Below are 23,971 nucleotides of genomic sequence, written 5' to 3' on the forward strand. Positions count from 1 at the left end.
TATAACCCAGATGCTGGCAGCGTTCAACAGGCTCCGGCAGTTACAGGTCCCTCTCTCTGAAGAGCTCAAAGTGTACATTCTTTTGAGCTCATTGGACAAGAGCTATGAGACGTTGTGTCTGACCTTGGAAGCGATGCCGGCTGACCAATTAAATCTTGATTACGTGGCGGGCCGCCTCTGCGACGAAGAGGCCCACAACCAGAGTGCTGGGGAGCATGCAGGCCCAGGCTGTGCACCCAAAGGTGGGGGTGCTGGGAACGCAGAAATGGCTGAAGAGGGAGCTGTGAGAGCTGTTGCTACACGTCGCTGCTGTTATCGCTGTGGCTCCCCCTCCCATCTTGTGAGAGAATGTCCAGTGGAGGCACAGGAATAGCCGAAGGCCGTCTCCTGTAGCAACCAGATAAAGGGCTCTTCTTCAAAGCATGGGAAAGGCAAGCCGAAGGCAGCTGGCAGAGACACTGAACATAAACATTTGGCAGCATCTATGGCTGCAGTCAAGAGTTGTCAACAGGATGCTGTGCTGGCTTTTGTGATCGACAGTGGAGCGTCCCATCACCTAGTGCCATCTAGTGGATTCCTGGAGAACTGCACCTCTGTAACTTCTGGGAAGACTGTCTGTTTAGCAGATGGAACTCGACACTCACTCACGCAGACTGGCTCACTGTTTTGTTCTTTCTTACAGGATTCAATCCAGGCTTTTGTTGTTCCAGGACTGTCCTGCGCGTTGCTGTCTGTCAGTGCACTTCTTGCTGAGAACTACAGAGTGTGTTTTGAGGACAATAAGTGTTCTATTTCTAAGAATGGACAGCACCTAGTCAGTGTTGAATGTAAAGACAGGTTGTTTGTGATAGATGCTTCTTTTGCAGGTACAGGTGACACGGAGGTGGCTCAAGCACAGTGTGCCAACGTTCCAGTTCATGATGCGTGTGCTCACTTATGGCACCGATGAATGGCCCACGTGTCCTGGGGGTCAGTGAAGAAGATCCCAGAGTGTACGCAAGGGTGCAAAATGAAATCATGTGCTAAGTTTCTAGATTGCAGAGCGTGCAAGTCCGCAAAGGTGAAAACGTGCACATACCCTAGGTCTGAGAGGGTGACCACTAGGGCTTTTCAGTTAATTGATGCAGATTTGTGTGGTCCGATGTCTGTGACCAGTATGGGTGGAGCCAAATATGCGCTGGTTCTGATTGATGACCACACGCGCAACTCCTGGCTCTTCACGATCCAACACAAAAATGAAGCTGCGCCGCTAATCAAAGACTGGATTGCGGCTGTGGAACTGCAGTTTTCCATACGGGTGCAAAACTTTCAGAGCGATCGCGGTGGGGAGTATGGCAGCCGAGAGGCCAAAAGTGCCATGAGTGCCAAGAAAAACAAACATGGAGTCCAGCACGCTTCCCCCTGCGCAGCTTGCAGACTGTTCGTGCCGATCCAAAAGTCCTCTGCCTCCCTGGTTGTTAGCAGAGCGATCGCAGCAGATAGAAACAATTGCAGCATGTGGGTAATAAATTCAGAACAGACACAAGGCATTCCTTATCTTCTTAGCCTTTTAATCAAGTAGAATAACAGCATAAATCAGCCTGGCGACAGCTCGCCCATTTTCTCCCTCTCGCATAGCGTCCCAGAGGCAAACTGAAACCACTCGGAGTCAAACCCCTCCCGTAAGTGTTTGTCCACGCCTCAGGAAAGAGACGTCACACAGAACTCCTTAACCCTGTGAGTTCTGAAACCAATAACACCCCCTCTCGTCTTGAATCCTGAGGGAAATTGTGAACCCCTGTTTACAGACCTCTTTGTGTTCAACTCACCTCCCATTGCCTTTTGCCTCCCACTGGCATTTATCTCAGGCAATTGTTGAATCCCTTCCACACTCCCAGAATCACACTGTGCGAAACCAACCCACGCACTGGTGACCTGAAACCTCTCAGGTGGAATACCCTTTGTGGTCCGAGTTGACCGCCGGAGCACAACCTTGGGTGCTCCTCCTGACCCACTGGGATCAGCAAGTGTGTCTCCCAGCACAGAGGACTCCCCCTCTGACTTGCTGCGTCTTCGGGCCTTCTGCACTTGGCTAACAGGAGATGTAGGCTCACTCTTGGGTTCCCTCTTAACCTGTGGAGAAACCCACCCCTGTGCTTGACCATCATCAGCTACCTGGTCTTCAGCAACAGGCTCCACCTCTGCCTCTCCTTCCTCCCTTTCTTCCTCCCTTTCCTCCCCCTCAGAATCAGACAAGCATTCTGAGAGAAAATCAGAACCATACCTAGGTTGTGACCAACCACCCTGCTCAAAGAACTCAGCATGCTTGCTGACCAGCAGCTTGGTCTGATCACCCTCTGGGTATGCAAACTTCCACCCATTTGTTGCAGGATCATACCCACAGAAGATCATGTCCTGGTACCTAGGACCACCCTCCTTCCGTTGCGCTGTTGGTATTGGCACTGAAGCCTTGGAACCAAACGAACGGAAGAAATGCACCTGTGGCTTCCTCTTGTGCAACAGAAAAAACGGTGTGTCACCTACAGTGTGATTGTAGGACCTGTTAAAAACAAAGCTGGCAAATTTCCAAGCTTCACTCCAAAAGCTCTGAGGCAGCCCAGAGTCACACAGCAAAACCCTGACAACTTCAGCCAGTGTTTCACTCCTGTGCTCTGCCACGCCTCTCTCTTGAGGAGACTTTGCACCCGTCACCTGGTGACGAATTCCCTTTTCCTTGAAGAACTCCTTCAGAGCAGACCCAGTGAACTGTGACCCACGGTCGCTCCTGAACTCTTGCACTTTGGTGGAGAACCTTAGTTCCACCTCCGCAACCCAATCTTTGATCAGTTGCGTTGCATCCTCTTTTCATTTCAGAGGATAAAACCAGCCAACCTGGCTGAAATCATCCTGCAGCGTAAGCCCAAACCTGGCCCCGCCCAGACTCTGCTTTTGCATGGGACCAAAAAGGTCTGTGTGAACCAGCTCAAAAGGTTTTGTGGTTACCCTCTTTACCCCGGGAAACCTGCACCTTTGAACCTTGCTGCATGCCCTGCACATTAGGGACCCCTCACATGGTGTGATTTTACAACCTTTGGTGCAGCCGGGCAACCTTTTAACATCTTCCAAACAAGCATGAGACATTCTCTTGTGCCATATATGAACACATGAATCATGGCTGGGAACACTAGCACATTGCGCCTTTGCTTTTCCAGCATTCCCCCCACCCTCCAGAGGCGTTTCCAGAACAAAGAGATTGTTCTTGCTTTCCACGTTGACAAGTTGTCTCCCCCCTCTGAAAATGGAACAGGTATCATTTTCAAAACAAATTTTGTATCCCTGCTTCGCGAGAGCAGGTACCGATAACAGGCAACACTTCATCCCTGGTACAATGAAGCACTCCAGCTCCGCATTCTCAGCCAAAAACGCCAGAACACGCTCCTCAGCTTCACATTGGCTTGCAACCGCCCCAGCTGATGTAGACATCGGCTTGACTGTTTCCCAGAGCTTGGCTCCGACTAGGGACAACTCTGCTAAATAACTCCACTCCAACCATGTTTGGCTGGTTAACTTCGCACATGGCAGCTTAAGCTCAAAGCCATGTTCCTGGGACTGAGCCATCTCCTTCTCCCCCGGGGTAAGCTTACTCACGAACGATAGCAACGTCCTCCGGCCTCCGGCAGATCGGCTCCTCCTCCCAGCGAGCTCCTTCCAGCCTCAAAGAAACAGCAAAGCTCCGGCTGGCCCCAGCAACTTTTCAGCTGGCTTCACCCACACGTGGGACGTTACTGCAACAGCTTCAAAGCGTTGGCAAACAGGACCCATAACCTATGGCAGCCGAGAGGCCAAAAGTGCCATGAGTGCCAAGAAAAACAAACATGGAGTCCAGCACGCTTCCCCCTGCGCAGCTTGCAGACTGTTCGTGCCGATCCAAAAGTCCTCTGCCTCCCTGGCTGTTAGCAGAGCGATCGCAGCAGATAGAAACAATTGCAGCATGTGGGTAATAAATTCAGAACAGACACAAGGCATTCCTTACCTTCTTAGCCTTTTAATCAAGTAGAATAACAGCATAAATCAGCCTGGTGACAGCTCGCCCATTTTCTCCCTCTTGCATAGCGTCCCAGAGGCAAACTGAAACCACTCGGAGTCAAACCCCTCCCGTAAGTGTTTGTCCACGCCTCAGGAAAGAACGTCACACAGAACTCATTAACCCTGTGAGTTCTGAAACCAATAACAGGGAGTTCACTGGGTCTGCGCTGCAAAGTTTCTTCCGCAAAAAGGGGATTCAACACAGGTTGTCCTCTCCACACAGTCCCCAACAGAATGGGATTGCGGAAAGACGGAACAGGACACTAGGGGAGATGTCCGCAGCGCTTTTGTTTGATGCCGGGCTCCCACAGCCCTTTGGGGGGAGGCTTGGCGAACGGACAACTTTATTCTGAACAGGTCGTTCAATTCAGTGGTAGGTGACACACCCTACTTCTTGCTGCATGGAAAGAAGCCAAAAGTGCACTACTTCCGTGTTTTTGGCTGTGAGGCTTGGGTCCTCATACCAAAGGCCAAACGCAAGAAAGGTGAACCCAAGTCCCAAAAGATGATTTTTTGTGGGTATGAGCCAGGGACCAAGGGGTGGAGGTTTGCTTATCCGTCAGGGAATCAGTCCAGGATTCTGCTCAGCAACAGTGCTGAATTCTGTGAGCAGAGTGGCTGGGCAAGGATACATGGGAACCCTGACATCCTGTCAGAGAGTCTGCTTGACTCTGCTGATGAAGGAGAGGAAGAGGTTGAACCTGCTACTGAGGCTCAGAGTCCAGACCCAGTGCAGGCAGAGGGGAGAACTTGTCCCAAGGCTGTGAAGACTGAGCAACGCAGTGCTCCATCTTCCCCCACAGGTTCGGCTGAGAAGTCCAGAAGGCGCAGTAAGTCAGAGGGGGAGCTCTCTGATGCCAAGGATGTTCTGGCTGGCCCCAGTGGGTCAGAGGGGGTTCCTGAAGTAGTGTTGCGCCGATCAGCTCAGACAACAAAGGGGAAACCTCCTGAAAGGTTTGCCGTCACTAGCGTGTGGGTCGGAATGGCACAGTGTGAACCCGAGAGTTTTGAGGATGTTCAGAAACTGCCTCAGGAAGAAGCCAGAAAATGGCATGAGGCGATGCAGAAGGAAATGAGCTCAATGGAGTCTCTAGGTGTGTTCTCCCTCAAGAAGTTGCCGGTGGGCAAACAGGCCATGGGTAGCTGCTGGGTTTACTGTCTTAAGCCCACAGCAACAGGAGAACCTCAGTATAAGGCCAGATTAGTGGCGAAAGGATTTGCGCAGGGGGTTGCATTATACGGAAGTTTATGCTCCCACCTCTAGGAGTGAATCTCTACGCTTGGTCTTGGCCGTTGCTGCACAAAGAGGTTTGCTGGTGCATCATTTTGACGTGGACGTTGCTTACTTGAACTCAGACCTCCAGGAGGTACATGCTTACTCCTCCAGGGTTTGAGGGCAATGAGGAAGGTACTGTGTGGAAACTTCACAAGTCAATTTACGGTCTGAAGCAATTGGCCAGAAATTGGAACTTGTGCCTGAATGAAGCTTTGGAGAAGCTAGGTTTCAGGAAGAGTCTTGCTGACAGTCGCCTGTTCCTTAGAGGATCAGGAGACTCACAGGAACTGGTGTTATTTAACGCTGATGACATCATCCATATTGGAAAGGCAGACAAACAGGTGCAGAAGTTTGCCAAAGAGCTTGGGACGGTTTCAGCTCAAGAACCTGGGTGCAGTAAAGATCTACCTGGGCGTCCAGATAGCGAGAACTGAGGATGGTAGCTTCTTGCTCAGTCAGAAAGGCAAGATTGAGCAGTTGCTTGAGAAGTTCAGAATGTCCGATTGTGCAGGAGTTCGGACACCCATGGAGACGAACTTCGTGAAAGATAGCCAGAAAGTGCTGAGTTCGAGAATGCTGAGCTCTTTCAGTCAGCTCTAGGTAGTCTGTTGTCCCAATGGAGCAGACCAGACATTGCCTTTGCTACCAATCGGCTAAGTAGGGAAGCGTCAAAGCCCAGTGTGAATGCTTGGCACGGTATCAAGCGGGTACTGCGCTACCTGCAGCATACCAAAGACTTCTGTCTTAAGCTGCCAGCTGAAGGTGAGGCGAAGCTCACATGCTATGCGGACAGTGACTGGGAGAATTCGCAGGACCGCAAGTCTGTGTCTGGGTTGGTGGTAAAGTTTGGGAAGTCACTAGTTGGGTGGAAGTCCCGGAAGCAAAGTCTCATTGCGCTGTCTTCTACTGAGGCTGAATTCAGCGCACTGTCACATTTGTGCCGGGAACTAGAGTTCTATAGATGCTTGGTGCAAGAGATCTATGGGGATTGTAGCATGCCCGTCATGGTTTGGGAGGACAATCAACCTTGTTTGAAATTGGCTGAATCTGCGCAATTTAAGGCCAGAACCAAGCATCTGGACATACGTTTCCAAAATGTGTGTCAGAGTGTTCAGTCAGGTTTGATACGGCTGAAGTACTGTGCCAGTCAAAGTAACTTGGCCGATGGATTTAGCAAACCTTTAAGCTTCCAGCGTCAAGGGGAGTTTTGTGGTGGTTTGGAGTTGGGGGTAAGTTCTGTACTTACTTTCCCCACAGTAGCGCAGGGCGAGAGGGGGTGTGAGGAGAGCCTGATCCAGAATGCGGCAGCTACACTGGTGACTGGGGGGCGGCCGCCGAGACCACATAACACCGGTCTTGAAAGACCTACATTGGCTCCCAGTACGTTTCCGAGCACAATTCAAAGTGCTGGTGTTGACCTTTAAAGCCCTAAACGGCCTCGGCCCAATATACCTGAAGGAGCGTCTCCACCCCCATCGTTCTGCCCGGAGGCTGAGGTCCAGCGCCGAGGGCCTTCTGGCGGTTCCCTCATTGCGAGAAGCAAAGCTACAGGGAACCAGGCAGAGGGCCTTCTCGGTAGTGGCGCCCGCCCTGTGGAACGCCCTCCCATCAGATGTCAAAGTGATAAATAACTACCTGACATTTAGAAGACATCTTAAGGCAGCCCTGTTCAGGGAAGTTTTTAATCTGTGATATTTTACTGTATTTTTGGTTTCTATGGAAGCCGCCCAGAGTGGCTGGGGAAACCCAGCCAGATGGGTGGGGTACAAATAATAAATTATTATTATCATTATTATTATTATTATTATTATTATTATTATTATTATTATTACAGGGTTAAACAGCTCAGAGTGTACGCCCTGCCTACTATTGGGAGGGGGGAGATTCTGCGTCATATCCGAGAGTCTAAACCCTTTGTTCTTTCTACTTTCGCTTTTGAGGAGAGTGGACGTGTTTTTTCACGATGTCTGCTGTGATAGATAATGGATAGTTTCTGCTTAAATAAAAACTGCTTTTAGCTGCCAAGATCCTGATTGGACTTTATTTAAGCACACTGAAGAATGCACTTGAGTTTGCAGCTTTCTCTGACCGCTGCTGATCTCTGCGTGTTGCTCAGAGCCTTTGGAATGTGGCCTTTGAAGTCCGGAGGCCTGGCCGGTAGCTGCGCAGCCGAAGTGGGATGGATGCCAGGATTTATCTGAGCAATAAATCTTCTTCAATATATTCTAAAAAAAGGGGGGATAGCACAGTGCCTTCCACAGAGTCAGACCATTGATCCGCCTAACTCAGGGGTCTGCAACCTTTAAGACAAAAAGAGCCACTTGGACCCGTTTCCGAAGAAAAAACAACAACTGGGAGCCGCAAAACCATTGTGACATTTAAAACAAATATATCTCTGGAGCCACGATCTGACAGCGGGCGGGAAGGTGACGTCGGGACGGTGCGTGACTAACACCATGCGACGTCACAGCCAGTACAGCGCCCGCCACAGTGAGGAGTGTCGGGGTGCACAATGCGCCTCCTCCCCTCGCTAGTATCCGCCCCGGAGCCGCAGCAAAGATGTAAAAGAGCCACATGCGGCTCCGGAGCCGCAGGTTGCAGACCCCTGGCCTAACTCCTTAAGGGAGGACCATAGCTCACTGGTGATGCAGGTCCCAGAACAGTCTCCAGCATCTCCAGGTGAAACTGAAAACATCACCTGCCTGGAACCTTGTAGAGCCACTGCCAATCAGTACAGACAGTGCTGAGTTAGGTAGCTATGATCCATCCACCATCATCCTTTGCCCGAAGCAAAGGCACATCGCTGGTCCAAATCTTTTAAAGAATTTCCCTGCTCACCAAGCCACCTGCCCTCCTTTATGCATTGTCAATGGCTTATCAAATGGATCCTCACTGAAAGTATCATCAAGGCAGACAGCTTTATGAAATCTTGGTGCCCTTTCTTACAAAATGCTAACAGGGACAATGGCACCAGTTGCCCTCTGGACTCACAGGGTGCAGCTTATTTTGGAGCCATCAATTGTACACATTTGGAAAGGCCCTTGAGAAATGATAGTCTGCCTATATTCAGCAGCTTACCACCTTGTTGTTTGTTAAAAGCTTTAATAAAAAGCGTGCTTAAAATAAAACAGGAAAAATGAAATTTTGCTGGCTTCTTAAGAAAAGAATAACGTCTAATTATTTGTATCTGCTTTTAAATGTTGTGTCTTTTCTCTTTGTAATGAGTTTTACTGGGTCTGTGGTCATTTTAAGTTGCTTACCGTCACTAAAATATATAAATCTACTCGACTGGAAACTTTTATTATCCAAATTCAAACCCGCTTTTCTTTCTTAGATTGTCCTCCATGGAAATTAGATCAGCAAATGGATTCTTTGAGTGGGGAGGAGGGTTCAATGTTATAATAGATTAGATATGGACAGTCCTTCAGTACAGCACAACTTGATACTTAGAGACCTTTGAGTCCTTTCCAAAAGGACTTCACCCACTATTTAGGGGGGAAGTATGTCAGAACTGACCTTCTGCAGTACTGATTCCACATTCTTGGACTCCTAATCTTACACGTAAATTAGAGCTGAACCATCTCAGGCCCTATGGCTCTTGAAATGACCATGACCTATTGAGCAAAACCACAGAATCAACCTCTCTGGTGACTAAACCCCACTTGCTTTTACAAAATAAATTAACAACAGAGGAAAATCATGGAAGAAATAAAATGGCTTTTGAAATTAATGAAGGAGATTCCTATTATCCACATGTATTACGGGACATGTTAAAAGCGCCCCAAGGGGAAATTCTGTAAGCAAAGGTAGCAGGCTTTGAAAAGCTTATGCAGATACACAAGGACACATTGCTAAAAGAAACAAAGGGATTTGGAGGCACCATGAATGAACAGGTAGTACCAGAATGTACAGAATTGTACCTAGAAAAAGGTTACAACTGGATTACCTTTTTGTAAACAACAACAACAACAACCCCCCCCCAAAAAAAAACTCGGAAGCAGCAGGACTCCTTATGAACTCTTAAAAAAACAAAACACAAAACTACATAGCCCTACCTAGTCACCAAATGTGAGGGGAAATGTATACAAGCATCTTACACTGCTTTAAATGATAACCAAATTCTACAATTTTTAACCACACCAGAAGATTTGAAAAATCATGCAATTCATTTGTAGGCAAGGGAAAGCTTTCTGAAATGTACAAAATCTTACTAAGACACACAATGGGTTGAAATGACAAAGCAGCGGACGATATTCGGGGACAGTGGTGTGCCGCCTGGGGAAATGTTCCTTTCCATTCACCTTAAGCAAAGATGTGGTGACCTTGTGCATCCATAAATAACTTTCAGAAATGTATTTCATTACTTCCCAAAGCTTCTCAATGGGCTACCAAATGGCATTTCTTTCTATTTTTGATGAAACTGGGGAAGCAGCTTTAGAAGAAGGGGTTGCTGACATTCACTGGCCTGGAAAACACCTGATGCCAATATGATGGCATAGCGGTGTCCGCAAATTGTGGGTGGTGCATTGATGGAGAAACTAAGGCAACAAATGGGGACATGATGCCACCTGTGTTCTAAAGATACATTTCACGCAATGTGGGTTTTCTTTATTAAATATGTAAAGATTATGACGGGCTTCTTCAAATGAACACAGCCTCTTACAAGCAGAGGTTTTAGATCAATTTTCTGTAAACCTCTGTCATAAATAGTTGTCACTGAAAATACGACCCAACAATGCAATGCTGGACTCATCCCCCCTGTCAACGTGCCTGGAAAGCACGGGTCCGAGTAGTTTCCGCCTTACTCTGCTCCTTTCTCTGTGAAAGCCTGCTCTTTAGCAAACGTCAATCCACCCCCTCCCAAACAAACCTTTTTTATGAGCCCCCCTGCTCTGTGTGTGCTTTAAGCTAACTGCTTTCTTTGGCTCCTGTCTCAATGTGCAGAAATTGAGCACATGAATTTTTCAGCATCGGGAGTTTCCCCCAAGATAGTGTCGAGATCAGGCGTGTTTGTGTGGCTCCACGCTTGCAATTATTGGGGCTTTGGCTAAGAGGAGTGCATGCACTTTCAGCAAGACATAGCTAGCTAACTAGCTAGCTAGCTAGCTAGCTAGTTTACATCACTTTGCTACAGTTTAAATTTCTGCATGCCATCTGCTGTTGTGGAACAAGTCATCCCCATGATCCCTCTAGCCCAGTGTTGTCTAGATTGGCCCACAGAAGCTCTCAAGGGTTTCAGACAAGGGACCTTTGCATTACAGTGGTACCTTGGTTCTTAAACACCTTGGTTCTCAAAAGCCGAAAACCCAGAAATAAGTTTTCTAACATTTTTCGGAAGCCAAACGTCCAATGCAGTTGTCGGCTATTGTTTCTGGGGTGCCTGCACCAATCAGAAGCTGTGCCTTGGTTTTCAAACATTTCGGAAGTCAAATGAACTTCCAGAGCTGATTAAATTTGGCGCTTTTGTTTTTGCTCTTTATTTTGTGTTTTTGTTTTTGATGCTTTTTCGGTTAAGATGTTTTTGTGACTGTGTGGAACCCAGTTCAGCTACTGCTTGATTGATTGTGTGACTGCAGAAATGGATTAAAACCCCCCAAAGTACAAACAATGACTATCACCAGTGCAGGTAAGGAAATAATAATTTTATTATCATCTACAATACTGTCTTATTTATTTTATAGGTACAGTACATTGATGATTGCTTTCATTTTATGAATCAATGGTCTCGTTAGACAGTAAAATTCATGTTAAATTGCTGCTTTAGGGGTTGTTTTTAAAAGTCTGGAACGGATTAATCCATTTTGCATTACTTTCTATGGGAAAGCGTGCCTTGGTTTTGGAACGCTTTGGTTTTGGAACAGACTTCTGGAACCGATTAAGTTTGAGAACCAAGGTACCACTGTAGTCCTATTTGGAGGTGTTGGAAGATCAGACAGCTCAGTCAGTAGAGCATGAGACTCCTAAATCTCAGGGTTGTGGTTTCAATGGGCAAAAGATTCCTGCATTGTAGGGGGCTGGACTAGAGGACCCTCGTCCCTTCCAGCCCTAAAATTCTGATTCTACAAACATGGGACCCTGAGTTGTTTCCCTTCTAGCACTCTAATTAGAGGGGAGTTTTGTGGTTACCATAGTTCCACTTTGGGGCAAGGAGGAAGTACTCCACAAATCTCTTTTCTGATGAGAGCAGCTTTGGCATCTCATTTGGAAACCAAGGACCCAGAGTCCGGAGGAAGAATGGGGAGGCAATGTGAAGTTTCCTCTTTTTTAAAAAATAATAATTGTCAGGGAACTGCCATCAGAGGCAAGAGGAGAGGTAAGACTCTCCAATGATGCAGGGGAGGGAACTAGCAAGGAGAGAGAGAGAGCTTCCGCTGGGGAAGGAAATCCAGGGGACACCAGGGAGAAAGGGGAGGCTGAGAGTACGGTGGAGGGGAGGCTCCGAGACTCTTCCAGTGAAATCAGCGGAGAGAGCACAGGACCTCCGCTTGGCACGCCCACGCTGCGCAGAAAGCTTCTGAGCAGAGAATCTAGGAGGAGACTTGGAGTCAAGGAATTTTTATGTTGGAGGAAGTTTAGGAAACGCCCACTGACGGATTCTGCCAGTGACTGAGACAGTCGCGTTGTAAGGGCTGTCAAACCAGGGAAAGGTTTAGCTATACAACCAGCTTGGAGCAGTTTGCAGTTTACGCACAAGCAACCCCAATTCCCATTACAATAATATTTATTCCTTTTACAACAATTTAAACACTTACAGAAAAAAACAAAGAAAAAACAGTGCATTACAATACAAAAACACTACATAAATATTAACAAAACAAAACAAAAACAATTTAAAAACACATCAAAAGAGAAGAAAGAAAAGAAGAAGAAAAAAAACTTCCAATATCTTATCTTTCTTTCACATATTTCCACGGCCTCCTCACACCTCCCTTTTTGTATTCCACTTCTATTAATTATTTCAGCAATTCCTTACCATCTTCCCCTGTTTTCTATCCTATAATTATCTTAACCTTATTTTCCTTTAATACTCTATTAATCTATTTATACTTAATTCCTTATAACATTTCTACTGAAGCCATATAACTTCATTCCAACATTCTTCTAACATTCATTAATTTTACAATATTTCTATAAATAATCTTTAAACTTTTCCCAGTCTTCTTCCACCGACTCTTCTCCCTGGTCTCGGATCTTGCCAGTCTTTTCCGCCAATTCCATCTAGTCCATCAACTTCATCTGCCGTTATCCAACACTTCAGTGCTTCCAAGAGACAACCATTCTCTCAGCCAGCAAAAAGCAGATGGTTCACAGCAAAGTTTAGGGGTCTGGCAGGGCAGGTCCACCTCCTTCTTTAGCATCTGTCAATATCTTAAATTTTACTTGAGGCTTCCTGCCCTGCCAAACAAATCCAGAAACATCCCTCTGCCACCTCCTGAAACAATCCATCCCATCCAAAACTTGCACTATTTGGAACAAAAGCAACATCCCCGGCAACACAGCAACCCTCATCCCCACCACAACAGCTCGGCCCAACAATAGCAACTTCAGATTTGTCCATATTTCCCAATTGCCCTTCTCTTCAATCCAACGTCTTTCAGTTACCCTTAAATAAATTCACATTTTTGGCGGCCATACTGACCCCCAAAAGCCTCTCTTTCTCAACCGATGTTAGTCCTATCTCTTCAAGCTTTCCTTTCCCAATTCAGGTAGGGCTCTGGTCCTCAAATTCATCTGTTTTTCTTTAAATTCCATCAAAACATATGTCAACTTATGTTCATCAAGTTGCCTTTGAATGGATGGGGCTCTCTTACACTCCAGTTGTATTGTTTTACATTCAGCAGCAAGGGTTTTCTCCCTGACTTCTTCCGCAGTTTGCCGTGTCAAGGTAAATTCCTGTATCAATCTCTGGATGGTTTCTGTGTTGGTGTTCACCTTTTGTCCCAGATTGTCTGTTTTCCTGTGAAGCTGTTCCAGCGAATCGTTTATTTTCAATAATGAGACCACTAAGGCATCTTCTGTCGACATTTCATCTGTTTTTTCCCTTTCCACTTGCCATAACACTTGAGAGATTCAAGGTCACTCTCAGAGTCTCACAATTTTTTTTTTGCAGCTGGAAATCCCCCTAGCCCGGCTCTTATAAAGTAACCAATTTCAGAGACTTCCACTAGGGGGAAACAGTTTCTATTTATAATAGTCAACAATGTCCCCTTTAAACGCAACTCATACAATCCAAAGTTAGTTTCAGATTTCAATTACCGTATTACTTTTTACTCCTTTTTAGAAGCAGCCGGAGACAATAGAGACAATGTATTTCTCTTACTTTGCTAGCTGTCAAGGAACGTTCTAAGTGCTGTCAATGAACATTCCAAAACGTCAGTCCTACTGGCAGCCCGTTTCCAGGGTCAGAGCGGCGGTATTTTAACTCCCTTCACTCTCTCCTGCAGGCATACTCAGTCCACAACTCCCCCTCCTCTTCTCCTGCCTCCAAGGGGGGTTTTATGCTCTTTACCGATGGAAATTTAGTCTTTTACAAAAGGCTTTCCAAGACTTCAGCTTACAGCCTCCTTGCCTCAGTCTGTTTACAAATAGGGAAGGCGGACTTCCTGTTTTGAACCTCCCCGTTTCGATGCCAAATTAAACGTTTAAAATACGATTCTCCCGTCTCAGCTCTACTCACGGGTGATTACTTTGGAGTCAAATTGTCCACAGGAAAAAGTCAATGCTCTCCGGCAACAGCTATGCGGCTTCGCTCCGTGGAAGAAGCAGACAATTCGAAGCACCGCGCCGCTCACCCCACGTCACTCCGGATCCCTGAAACCGGGTTTTCCCGCAAGTAGGGGAGGCGCAAAAGGTGCCCGCCGAATCCCATGTTCACAGGCTTCTCCCGCCTGTGATTTTTACAGGTCTCCACCTTCGCCGTGGCGGCCAGACCCAAATTTCCATGGAGCAGATTCCTCCAGGTCAGAGGAAATCCGCCATTGCCGGAGGCACCAACCCGGAATGTGAAGTTTCCACAGTCTGTGTTGATTTGGGGAGCCATGTCATCAGCTGGTGTTGGTCCACTGTGCTTCGTTAAGTCCAGGGTCAATGCAGCCATCTACCAAGAGATTTTGGAGCACTTCATGCTTCCTTCCAAAGACGAGCTTTGAATTTGAATTTGAATTTATTAATACAGTCACAGACCAGCATCAACACACACAATATCACAGATCATAAAAAAATATCAGAAATACAGAGAACAATATGAATATAACAAGGATTTAAATATAAAAAATTAAAATTAATTATTAGCGTGCCCCCTGTAATTAACATTTAGGGGTTTGGTCTTTATGGGATACCACTTGCTTCCTGCGATTAATTGCAGACGCACAGAATTTGGCTACATTTAATGTAGTCTTGGGATTCTTGTCCTCTAGCAGTAGTTTTAAACTATGGTGTTCCGATTCTTTCCTGGACTTTTGCAAAACAGGTGTAATAAAAGTCAAACGTATATCCTCATAAAGACGACAACGTAATAGTACATGTGAAGCAGTTTCAACTTCCAACGAGCCACAAGGGCAGACCCGTGCTGTGTATGGTTTACCCTTAAATCTGCCCTGAAGTAAGGCAGAAGGGAGAACGTTGAGTCTGACGAGGGTAAAAGACCGTCTGTATTTGGGTACCTGAAGACCTGACAGATAGTTAGCTGGAGAGAAACCTCTCCCATGGTCCCTTATTGCTGGATGTTTAATCATTTCGCTCATGTGGCATTGTAATTCTACGTCCCAGATACGCTGGTGAATTATAGTCCTAGCTTTCTCGAAGCCTGTCGCTATCAGGGTCTGCTGTGGGATCCCCAAGCCTTTAAGCTTTTCCAGCAGTGTAGCTTTCCATTTGGATTGGTAGGTATCTAATAAGGTTAAAGGTGCCAGCCCAACCGGGAAGAAAATAAGCTTTAGCCAATAATGGATCTTCAATATCCATATCCGAGTACTGATAGGAATTTGCCGAGCCTCCAAATGGACCGCTATGTTAGATACGCAAGAGGGGATCCCCAGCAGACAGCGGAAAAACTTAGTTTGGAATGCCTCTAAGAGAGTAAGGTTTTTAAAGCTGCAGATCTGGGATCCATATAACAATTGTGATAGTATTTTGGCAGCAAAGACCTGGGAGGCTGCCGGTATGTGTTGGCCCCCTTTCCCATAGAAGAATCTTATTAACGCTTTGGTAGATCTTTCTGCATTTGCAATAGTATTATTAATCTGAAAGCGCCAGGAGCCCCTTTCCTGGAAGGTTACACCCAGGTATTTAAAGGTTGCTACCTGTTCTATTAAGCGATTGTCTATTCTCCATTTGTGCCTCCTCCTTTTTTTAGAGAACACCATGACTTTGGATTTGTTATAGTTAATTGTTAGTTGTTCGATGCTGCAGTATTTGGTAAGAGATCTCAAAAGTTTTCTTAATCCAACACAATAAAAGGAAATTAAAACTGTGTCATCCGCATATAAAAGGACCGGGAGGGGCGTACCAGCCAATTTGGGGGGATGGGCATTTTCTTTCTCCATATTTCCTACTAGCGAGTTGATATAGAAGTTAAATAAAGTAGGCGCAAGGACACACCCTTGCCTGACCCCCTGATGGATTTGGATTTCCTTGGATAGGTGGCCCTGTCGGTCACACCTTACTCGGATCCGTGTATTTTCATATAGACTGTGGATGAGATACGGTAGGTGTTTGTTTATATTTGCGGCGCTTAGCTTCCCCCAAAGCCTGTCCCTCGGTATTAAATCAAAAGCAGATTTGAAATCTATAAAGGCCACGTATAGGGAACCTCCTTTTCTTGATGTATATTTCTCCGCAAGATGTTGGAGAACAAGGCCCTGGTCTAAGGTTGACCGATTTGCCCTAAAACCAGCCTGTGCTTCTGAAAGAATGTGGTCTTGTTCCAGCCAGTCCACTAATTTGTCGCATAGGTGGGCAGCGTACAATTTGCTAATGATACTTAGGAGGCTGATTGGCCTGTAATTAGCCGGATCTGATCGGCTCCCTTTCTTGAATAAAGGGATGATGATTGCTAATCCCCAGTCCTCAGGGATAGTGGCCGATTGATCTAGGCTGGTAAATAGGGCAGCTAGCACAGGGGCCCACCATTCAACATTAGCCTTAAGGAGTTCCGGTGTAATGTTGTCTACGCCGGGTGCTTTTCCAGGTTTAAGGGATTGGATGAGCCTATAGACCTCTTCAGTTGCTACTGGGGGCCATTCGGCGCCAATATCACTCGAAGCTGGGGGCAGGGCCTGCAGATGTTGATTTGATGTATATAAAGATAGAAAGTAAGCCTCCCAAATCCCAGCTGGTATAGTATAATCAATTTCAATCGGGGAGTCTTGCCAACTTTTCGCGACTATTTTCCAAAAAGTGGCTGAGTCTTTCCTTCGAGAGGCCTCTAATAAACGTTGCCACTCCCCCCTTTGGGCCTGAAGCTTTTTCTTTTTAATCAGATCTTTATATTTACGTTTGGCTTCGAACCATTCCACAAGGGTAAGTTCGCTGATTTGTAATTCCTGTACTTATCCAGCAAAGAACGCTTTGTAGCAATACATTCCTGATCAAACCAGGGCTTGGATTTGTTGGGGAATAAAGGTTGGCGCGACGTCTTTTTTTGAATCAGGTGGGGTTGCAAAAGTGAGATCAGATCCTGGAACAAGATTATTCTAGATTCAGAACATGGGGAGTTTAAGAGATTATCTCTTCTCATGAGAAATATGTCCGAGTATAGCCTTTCAGATGTTTCGGCATTCAGCTTTTCGGACCATCTACTACGTGAGTATCTCAACTCCATGTTGGAGGACCTGGGGGCTTCAAATTTATCGTTGCAGAATAAGTCTTTTCTTGCATCCAGGAGAAGGCAGAGCGGTAAGTGATCACTATCAACCCTCTCCTCCACTTTGCACTCAAGGGCTCTATTTAGGAGATTAAATGATACCATAACATAGTCGATAGTGGAAGCTCCTGCATTTGATATAAAAGTAAATTCCCCACAAGTCTCCCCATTCTTGCGCCCATTTAGTATGACCAGGTCCAGCTTGTTAGAAAGATGCAATAGGCACAGACCTGCATAATTACATCCCTTGTCTTTTGAGAGTCTGGTGGGTATAAGATGATTTTCTTCCACGATGGGTGGCGAGTCGTGGAAGTGTGCATATAGTGCTTTGTCAGACTGGCCAATTCTGGCATTAAAATCACCAGCCACTAGCACTGAAGCTGCAGGGGTTTGAGTCATCAAACCATCAATGTATGTTTCCAGCCCATGCCAGGTGTTTTTAATCAGTTGCTTGCCTCTTTGGGGGGGGGGGAGATATACATTAATCAGTAGCAGGGTGAAGAATCTACTTTTCACTAGTAAGGCCATAGCCAGGTGTTTCAGTGTCTCTAACTTTACTAAGGACGCCCTCAACCTTGTAGATATTAAAATACCTAGGCCACCCTTGACTCGCCCCCCTTTAGTGCTTGGGGATCCTGTGAGGGACATTGAGGAAAAGCCGTTAACTTCTAGGTCCCCTGTGAGCCATGTCTCCTGTAAAAATACTATGTCGTAGCCTTGGATAAATTTAGCAAAGGATGGGTCAGCTGCCTTTTTTTGCCACCCTGCGATATTCCATGATAAAAAGCTAAGGTTGGCTTTACCAAGATCCACTCCTTGTCAATTATCTTCCAGGGTACTGTTCGAGTTTACCATTCTACGTGGCAGCTGACTATCATCTTTACATGGAGAGCTGCCCAGGTGTTCTATGGTGTCAGATGGTAAATATAGAATGCTCACATTGGTAGACACTGGGCCTTTGCTATACAAGGCCTCCTCCTGGGGGTATTCTACCTGGTTATAGCCTAATTCCGCTTCATCTAAGTATCTCATTTTGGACCAGAAGCCTGGTGAGGTTTCCTTAGGCATGTTTTTCCTTATAGGGAGCGATGCATTGTTCTCCTTTGTAAGTTGTACTTTCTTGATTGCAGGTAGATTAATCTCTGCCTTTACCTGAAGGTTACGTGGTCGACGAGCCGCTGAATCGAGTTCTTGTGAGATGATCGTTTTAGGAGGGCTCTTGCTCTTTCTTTGGACATCCACCTTAGTTTCCTTATATAAGTCTTTCCCGGCCAGCTTATTTCTTAGCGTTTCTAATCTTTCTAGGATTTCAGCTTGTATTAAAGGTGGGAATGTCCAGAATTGACTAATTAAGGTATTTTCTTCAGAGGAGAAGTTGTGTGTGGAGGTACCCAGATCGTGAGGCGACTGGTAGTTATTCTGATATTCAGCTTTATTGTTTTCCACCACCTTTGAATAGATGTCTTTCTTATTTAATTTAATGAGATGCGAGGGGGGGGGGTCGGGCACTTCGAATAGGCGAGTCACTATCAGGCCCACCCTTTGCAGCTTTTCCTTATTAATTAGTATTTGTTTTGCGGTCGAGTCATCTTTAAATGTCAGCATCACTCGATTATACTTATTGTCATTTGGGAGAAAATCTACATTGATAACGTTACCTTGTAATAGGAGGCCTCTGAGTACTAAGTCATTTTTTTAAAATATATACGTTCTTTGTTGGTCCAGTGAATGTAATTCTGTATGGTTGTACATAGGGCAAATAACCAATCTGCTTCTGTTGAGGATCAGCGTTTGATTGTTCTGAGTTATCTTATTGCGAATGGGGGTGTTAGTCTCCACAGTAGCAGAGGAGGTTTGCCGGTCTTTATCTAGTTGTTCGTTCCGATCTTTCGTTGATTGAGGGTTAGGGGATTGTGATGCACTTGTCACTTTAGGTTGCTGGATAATGCTCTGTTTTGGGGTCAGGGGTTTAGATAGATAATACTTTATTCGGCTATAAGCCCACCAGGTAAAACCAATCAGTAAATAAAATAGCATTTTACATTTTAATATATCAACTAAAATATTTCAACGCATAATCTCCTTCACATTACATACAGTCTCTAGATGTACCATATTGTGGCCTTGAATATAAAGATGGTGGATAGAATTTACTAGATTTTAATAGTCATGCAGGATTCCATGAAGTCTTTTATATGAAAGAACAGAATTCAGGAATCTTGCAACCTGTAATGTTCTATAAGAAAGACTCTCCTCCCTGGAAGAGAGGGGAGTGGTTGTGGACGGGAGCCCGAGCACCACCCCTAGCAGGGGGCGTAGCCCCCTGCCTCCACCTCACCTGGCTGGCGCCCACGCCCCTCGGGAGGCAGCCAACCAGGTGCCTCAGAGGGGGCGTATTCAGCAGCCTTTTGCTGCGGTGTCAGCCTCTCCCTGGCCTCATTCTTCGCCATCGTCTCGTCGCGAGTGGAGTCATCACAGTCATCACAGGGAAGAGCCACGAGGTTTGGAGTTTGGGGGGGGGGGGGTCTGTGTGTGTGGAGGCTGCCTGGTTCCTGGCTTGCCTTTTTAACTTTAGGAGGCTTGCGTGCGCTCATTGCTTTACTGCTTTTAAAAGCCCAGGCATCCAGGTTTGCCTTGCTGTGTCCTCTTTTCCGTGTAAAAACCTTGATTTGTTGGTGCGGTCTGAGTGCAAATTTCCTTTCTTAAGCTGCAGCTTGTTCCCTTGTCCAGCACGTGCCCCCAGCGAGGTCTGAGTGTGAGTGTGGCTCCGTCTTTCTTACTCCCTCGTCTCCTCGCTTTCCTTCCCCTGCCTCTGCCTTGGTGGCTGTGCGTTTTTATTTAATTTTTGGCCAGCGTGCTTGTACGTTTTCCCCTCTATTGCCCTTGCCTGTCCAATTGCATGGCTGGTCTGGGTGACTGAGTGGGTTTGCCTTACATTTTAATTTGTTGGCCAGGGTGTTGGTGCGTTTCCCCCCTCCATTGTCCTTGAGAGCCTGGATAGCTCAGTCGGTTAGAGCATGGTGCTGATAATGCCAAGGTTGCAAGTTCGATCCCTGTATGGGACAGCTGGATATTTCTGCATTGCTTGGGTTGGACTAGATGATCCTCAGGGTTCCTTTTCCTGTTCCTCTCTAATTTTAAGTCGTGTGTGTGTGTGTGCTTGCAGCGTGTGTTTGTGCCTGCCGTTTATTGATTTATTACTCTTCTAGCGTGGGTTTAATTTATCTTGCCATCCCTTTCATTGGTACCACTTAAATCGGGAGCCCCCTGTAGAATTTTAAAGGCTGCCGGGGCTTGGAATAGACTGTGCGCTTAAACCTCACCCCTCTTGGTTTCTCTAAGCCACCCCCCCCCCCCTTCGCTTGATGTTTGGGGGAAGAAATAAGGCAGGGCTTGGGGTGGACAATTCAGGGTTTCTGATCAGGGAACCATTCCTCAGCACTGCACGTTTATACGTTTAGAACCTTTGAAGGTGTGCCTTTGCCTGGTTCTTGTCATTGGCTTCACTTGCCAGTACAGGCTCCCTAAAGAAAACCACTTTTAAACAACAACAAGAAAAAAGGTTTTGGCTTATAGTACCTTACTGAAAAGTCCAGGTTAACCCACGGTAAAGGACAGCTATTTTCCTTTTCTTCAAAAACTTTTCCTTGCCCGGCATGTTCATTTTACTCCCCCCACCCCTCCTCCCTCCCAACTCCCCCCCACGCTTTCCTTCTCCTCCCCCCAGCCATCCTCCCTCCCTCCACCCCCCACCCTTTCAGGAGATACATTGGTCTTTGGAGTTCCCTTTGCTTCTTGCCTGAGTCATCACAGTTACCAGACAGGTTTTTCAACTGCTTGATTGCTCTCTGAGTGACCGGCAGTTTGTGAGGCATTGTCTTTAAGCACCTGGCAGTTCAGCAGCTCTAGTTGCATTGTTAGTTTAACTAACCAGCAGCTTGACCAATGGCAGTCTTTTGTCTGTTTAAGCACCCTTATTTCAATCAACTGGTATTGAGCCGACCTTGTGGGCAAAGATTTAGTTTTCTTTGTTTGGCAAAGTTTCCTTTGTTTGCTAGAAGTTTCCCCAGCAGTGAGATATTCCCCTTAAGAGCAACCTCACTCCTCCTTTTCAGAGGACCGCTGGTGTGGGCCTGGAATCTTATTGATTTCCTTTTCTCTTTATTTGGCTGCAGCTTCTGAGCATCTCCTTGTAAGCAAAATAAAAAAAATTCCTTCCAGTAGCACCTTAAAGACCAAGTGTGCATGCACACTTCTTCAGATCTGGCAACTTCTGTTTCAGTGTATCTGAAGAAGTGTGCATGCACACGAAAGCTCATACCAAGAACTAACTTAGTTGGTCCTTAAGATAGATAGATAGATAGATAGATAGATAGATAGATAGATAGATAGATTCTTTATTGTCATTACACTAGTGCAACATTGCACAAGTGCAACGAAATTGGATGCCATCCCTTAAAAACAACAAAAGCAAAACACAACAACAACCAAACAAACCACCTTCCAACCACACCCAGGTGCTACTGGAAGGATTTTTTTTATTTTGACTATGGCAGACCAACACGGCTACCTATCTGTCCTTGTAAGCAGTTATTTTCAATTCTGTTTGATTACTTGGCAATGCTTTGTGCCTAGATTTGCCTATCATTTAAAAGGGGCAACTTTTATTGTAGGCAATTATCTTCTAATTCTGTCTGACTGCAGTTGGGGTTGCTTTGTGTATGGGATTGTTCCTTGGAGCCAGGTGCTAATATGTAGCTGAGTGCTGCTGCTTGAACTCTTGCTGGGTTGTGATTTAATAAATATAAATAAATACAAGCGGTACAGTTAAGTGACATATAGCTTGTTCATTTTGTCAGCAGTTACGCGGAGCAATTGATAATAGTAATTCCTACTCATAGCTATAAATCCATTGGCTATTAATTGAGATACTATCTGTCAGGGCTGCCGCCCAGTCCCAGCTCACATAGGACCAAGTCAGCCAGCGTTCAGTTTCAAAGAGTCTTTATTGGATTACAGGTTCCATTTCCAAACTGCAACGTGCAGCCCTACTTCTTCTAGGTCAGAACGACGAAGACCCGTCTGAGTCTCCGCCTCTAGCGCACCAGCTTAATACCCTAGCCTTGCTCCACCTCCTGCGCCTTTCCTTCCGTCTCTGGGTCCTCCTGCCCCCCTGGGTCTCTCCTTTCCTACTCTCTTCTGACGCGGACCCCCCTGACCCTTCCGCCTCCTTGCGGCGGGCTTTGGGACTCGGTTCACTCTCTGGGCTGCTGGCTGCGCCAGCTTCCGTTACATTTGAACTTGGCGCGCGCGCCCAACTCTCCACTTTCCTCTTGATCGTTTCCTCGCTCCCCGAGGTGGGCGTGACTACTCCTGACTCATGCCCTCCCTCCTTCTGAAAGTCTCCGGAGCCCGATATCTGGTCCCCTTTCTCCCCGCTGCTCCCGGCTGGGAACGTGGGTCCCGATCTCCAACTGCTGCTTTCTGATCCCTCTCTGGACCCTTCTTCCTGGGGTGTCCCCCTGCTCTCCCCCCTTGCTCTGGCTGCTGGCGCTCCCTTCTGGGAATCCTCGGACTCGCTAGACAGGCTCGGTGATCTCGGGTCGTCATCCCCACTCATCCTTCCTTCGTATTCCTCCCCCTCGCTCTCTGTCTCCTCCCTTCTCTGCGTCTCTGCTCCTGAACCCCTGACATCCATCCCCCCCTCGAAGCCTCCCCTTCCCCCCTCCCCGCTTTCAAGGGTGGTTGGTGGGTGCTCCGTCATCACGGGAGTGAATGTCGGATACAGTTCGCTCCCCGTTGCTGGCCGCCAACTGAAGACCTCCGAGTATTCCTCCCCGCGTTCGTCAACGGTGGTCTCCTCCGCCTCCATCTCGGTGCCGCCGTGCTCGAAACCAAGGTCCTCCCCGCAAACGTCCATGTCCGTCTCTGCGTCTGTCGCTGGACCTGGTGTCTCCTGCCACTTCCGGCACCACTGCTCCTCTGGCCGATCGTCCCACCAATACGAGTTGTCGGACGCCGAACCCTCCGGTGACCCCTCTGGGGAACGTGTGCGCGGTGCGGGTTCCCCTTCCGAGTCGAAGCCATGGAACGTGCTGGAGGAAAGCGTGGGCGTGAACAACCAGTCGTCGAAGAAGCCCGCTGGCATAGGTCTGTGTGGGAAAAGGGCATGAAACTCATCCTTGAGCAGGGGTTCCTCCAAGGCGTAGTCCGGCACCCAGCTATTAGTACTGGCCCGGGTGCCCTCCCTTGCTAGTAGATATTCTACTCCATCTTCCCCCCATCTGGAGTCCAAAATCTCCGTGACTTCGTTGATGGGGTCCTGCTGTGGCAATCTCCCCACCTCCGTCCGCTCCGGAGACTGACTCGGTGCCGTTCCTGGTTCCTGGAACCTGTGCGGTGCCCTGTAGGGAGTGAGCACCGACCTGTGGAACACCGGATGCATCCTGGAACCCTCTGGTAGCACCAGCCGGAAAGCCACCGGGTTGATCTGCGCTTCGACTCGGTATGGACCGAGTTGCTTGTGCCCTAGCTTCCTCTTGGCTAACGATCGGGTCGGCACCGCGTGGGCTGCCAACCAGACCCAGTCTCCCACTCGGATCTCCTCGCCAACTCGCCTGTGCTTGTCAGCTTGGACCTTGTATGCGTGCTTCGCCAGCTCCAGCTGCCGTCTGAGTTGATCGTGGACCTCTTGCAACTCAGATGCGAAAGCGTCCGCCGTCTGTGGTTCCCCTTCCCCCACTCTGTCCAGTCCCGGGAAGGTTCTG

Source organism: Podarcis liolepis (genome assembly GCF_965112155.1).
Source record: "Podarcis liolepis genome assembly, chromosome: W".
NCBI lineage: Eukaryota > Metazoa > Chordata > Lepidosauria > Squamata > Lacertidae > Podarcis > Podarcis liolepis.